The sequence below is a fragment of the Lactuca virosa genome, chromosome 4 (assembly GCF_052849685.1).
Source record: "Lactuca virosa cultivar CGN04683 chromosome 4, Lactuca_virosa_CGN04683_v6, whole genome shotgun sequence".
In the NCBI taxonomy this organism is placed as follows: Eukaryota; Viridiplantae; Streptophyta; class Magnoliopsida; order Asterales; family Asteraceae; genus Lactuca; species Lactuca virosa.
In genome coordinates, this window is record NC_136429.1 from 38,969,826 (window position 1) to 38,974,165 (window position 4,340).

Sequence of the window (4,340 nt, forward strand, 5' to 3'; positions counted from 1 at the left end):
GGAGGGGGAGCTCTTCAAAGACAAGAAGTGATTCGGTTTCTTTGTTCTGAAATGGGTTTTTATGGCGGCTTTGGTTTTCATGAAGATTTTTTGGGATTACATTCGAAAATGAAGATTAAAGACATTACTTCAGTGCTTGATTTATATATCCTAGAGCCCGTGTTTGAAGACTATTGAAGAATCAAGATTCGTGGATTGCTTCATCTATTCCTCGTTGCAAGATTTTTTTATTTTCTAGATGCTTGTTTTGGAAGTTAAAGCATTGTCATCCATTCCATACTTTGAGGGGGAGATTGTAGGGTTTCAAAGCACTCCATAGATGATGGCAATGGGCCCCTTGATGAAGTGTAGGTTAAAAGCCCAAGACTTGTCTTTTCCCTATAAATAGTCATGTATTATTCATTATTAGGGTTAAGAGTGAGGCAAAATGTATCCGCCACGTTGTGAGGTTTCTTATGTAGTGTTAGATTCTTTAGTCTATGCTGAAAGTGTAATTTATTCCTCATGGTTTGAATAAATCGAGTGATCATTCGACATATCTTCTTTATTTGTGTTTGTTCTTATTTTCCGCATCTTGTTCATCAAATCACAATTAGGGTTTTAATCCCAACACATACAATGCATTTAATATGTTTATTTTATCAGAATATGATAGTCTATGTCATTATAAAGAAGTTTTTCCACGTTGTAACATCCTGATATCAGGTACTTATATCAATTCTTGTATTTTATATAAGTGGCTCATTTGGTCCCTTGGAAAAAAGGCTTGAGATTTTGGTCATACGCAGGGCGTACGTAAAAGTACGTGCATCATACTCATGCAGCTAAGGAACGTGGATGATTAGCTAGTACGTTGGGTGTATGTGTGGTACGTCGGGCGTACTAGCCCAGACTTCAAAACCTAATTTTAAGGGTTGCTCCCTATTTAAAGAACATGATGACCCCATTTGCTCATCCTTATCAGCCACCAAACCCTCCCTAAAACCCTAATCCTGAGTTGATTTGTTTGTGTGAGTTTTTGCAAGTTCTTAAGTGTTCTTGGTGCTTGTAGTGGAAGAATGAGACTAGAGAAGAAGGAGTGGGTTCCAGCAAGCTTGTAGATCCAGAAACCTTTCCTCTTTGTGCATCATTTCTAGGTATAAAGTCTAGACCTTAGCAAGCTTTTCGTTAGATCTTTACGGTTGAAGTTTCATGAACTTTTGTCCCCAAGATTAGACCTTTATGAGTTTGAAGCACTCCAGGAAATTATAGTTTTCCTCTAATGCAATTTAGGACCTATAGATTCATAAAAATAGTTACTTGATTATTCCCTTTGGCTCATGCATGAATAAAGTAGCTTAGAGTGTGTTAGAAGTTAAAGATTTTTGCTTTGGGTCCTTCCTAGCCATGCAAAGGCTTAAAGCCAACGACTTTATTGGTTAAGACATCTTAGAATAGTCATATTTACGGTTGGGTTAGTTGTCTTAAGGGAGTAAGACACTAAGTTGGTGGAAGTAGAGGCAGACGAAGTACGAGCCGGTCCCGCCCCTGATGGATTCTGATTCCGTTGTACGCCCTGCATAAGAAGTGGTATGCCCCGCGTACTTGCTGGGTAGTTGATTTTTGTTGACTTTTGACCTTTGGTCAAGATTTAGGGTTTTGGACGATGGGAAGGGCAAAATAGTCTTTTTGCCCTTAGAAGATTTAGTTGTGGAATTTGGACTCACGAGTGAGTTTTGGACCTTAATTATTAATTAGAGTTAATTATTTTGTTGATTAGGCGGAGTCTAGATTCGGTAGTTCGGGTGTGAAATTTACTTGTCGTCAGTATCAGGTGAGTCTCCTCACTTATTATTACCCGTGTGGTAGAATGGTTGTATTTGTAATGACCAGTCGGGTCTAATTGTTATGATTATGTTATGTTCTTTATATGTGACTGAGACTGCTGATAGTCTCCAGGGTTGTTGATAACCCACCGGGCGTGCTATTAACCCGTTGGGACTGCTGATAGTCCCCAGGGTTGCTGATAACTCATAGTTGTTTATTTATGTTGTGTTGTATGTGGTATCTTGGGGAACTTACTAAGCTTCATGCTTAGAGTTGTTGATTTATATGTGACAGGTACTTCTGAAGACCGCGGGAAGGCGAGTGTCTGATTGTACACACTCGATGGGAGATTTACTACTGGGACAGTTTAAAAACTCTGAAATTTGTGATATTGGTTGTTTTAGGATAATTATGTATTTGATAACTTGGTTTGTGAAGCCTTAATTTTGGTGAATTAAAAATAAAAAATTTGGGCTAAAATTTGAGGTGTTACAATTTGGTATCAAAGCCCTGGTTTGAGGGATTTGGATGAACCTCTGGGTGACTCCAAACTCAAACTAAGTATCTGAATTTTTTTTTAAGGATTCAACAAAGAAATGAAGACTTTTACAGGAGAAAAAACCAGAGAAGCAATGTGTACAATCGACCAGCGCTCGAGCGGTAGTTTCCCAAAATACCTCAATTTATATTATGAGTAGTGCAGAGCAGATATATCTATATTATGAGTTGATAGAATTGCATGCTAGTTAGTGATAGGCTAAGGAATCTTGCACGAGTAGTGTGGAAATGATCCCTGCTTTGTGATGCCTTAGCCTAGGAGTTCATTCTTATGAGATTGAATTTGTCTTTATTATTTGCTTAGTGTATGCTACATAGTTATACATAGTTAGGATTTTATAGCCTCGGAATGCCTGATTTAGCCTTTCTTCTTGTTCCTTGTTTGGTTGTTGATTTGCGTAGGATCATTTATTTGAATGTCTATTGAGTCTCCTATTATGTACAATTGGTATACGCGAAGCAAGTAGCGAGGAAAACTGAGATCTTGTGAGGCAGAGCAGTGCTGGGATCAGTCTAGAGTCAGTGTCTAAACGATTAGTTGTGGTTCTAAGGAACCAGCAGGGAGAGTCCATAGCTAATTTGAGGAGGTAGAGTCATTGGGGTCTTGAGGGGACGACTCGAGACAAATATAGGTTGGTGGGGAAGGTAGTATTATGCCCGTACTACTGGAAACACTTCGTACGCGAATCGAGGAGGAACCTCAAGGAACTAAAGGGCTTGTAGGAGTGTGTGGGTGTCGATATATGCGTTTTATCCTGATTTCTGATAACTTTCCTATGTATTTTAGTATGGTGGTTAACCGAGGTTTAGGCTCCAGCAACCCTGAGAGACCGAGTGCCAGCGACGATGAGATTCGCACGATTGTTGTCGTAGAGGTGGTCGTAGCAATCAGAGAGGCTATTCCAGAGATTTTTAGGTCTATTAAGACCATGCTGATTAAGACTTTTGACGAGCGCTATGCTTCTGTTACTGAGGTTGTTGCTGCCGCAGCCACCGCAATTGTTTCTGCTACGAGACCGCAGGGGGGGGGGGGGTGATTCGTTGTGGTACCGAGAGTTAAACAACACGAAACCACCCGCGTTTGTTGGGACCCAAGATCTGGTTGCTGCTATGAGATGGATCTCTAATGTTGAGGGATGTTTTTATACCTACTCCTGTCCAGAGAACCTGAAGGTTCGTTTCACGCTGAACCTGCTTCGCTTGGGAGCGAAAGATTGGTGGAAGTTTGTGACGACTTATTACACTATTGCAGAGCATATTGCGGTGACTTGGGAGAGGTTTACTGAGATGTTCAGGGATGAGTTTGTACCCGCGGTTGAGTGGGAAAGGTTGGCCCAGGAGTTCCTATCTCTCAAGCAGAAGACAGAGACGGTGAATGAGATCACCAGGATGTTTCATAATAGGGCTTTGTTTTGCCCTGATCAGGTGTCCACGGAGCAGGCCCATGTGAGTTTGTATCTCAGTATTCTGAGGAGGGGTATCTGAGAGTTTGTGGCGAACACCACATATCAGACATTGGCTAAGATGCAGACCAATGCCAAGAGGAGAGAGATTGAGCTGGAGATCCAGGACAGAGAGAAGAGGGAGACCCAAGGGAGAGATAGGAGGGCAGTACAGTCGCAACTGGAGACTAAGCGGCCCAACACCGCTGATTAGAGAGCTGGAGGCCAGAATGGCCGCACTTGCGGAGAGTATGGCAAGGGACACGAGGGACCCTGTCGGTCCGGGTCAGCTTGCTACCTGTGTGGCAAGGAGAGGCATTTGGCTAGGGATTTCCCCAAGGGATTTTGGGTTTTTTTCAGCTGCAACCAGACGGTCCACGTGAAGGCAGATTGTCCTCAGCTTGCATCTAGGGCGGTTCAGACTCTGGCCCCCGCGACCCTGCGTATCACTAATGGCCGACAGGGGAAGGTGTGGCACCGAGAGCTCGAGGGAGAGCATTTCAGTTGACAGCATAGGAGGCCCGCACATCTCTA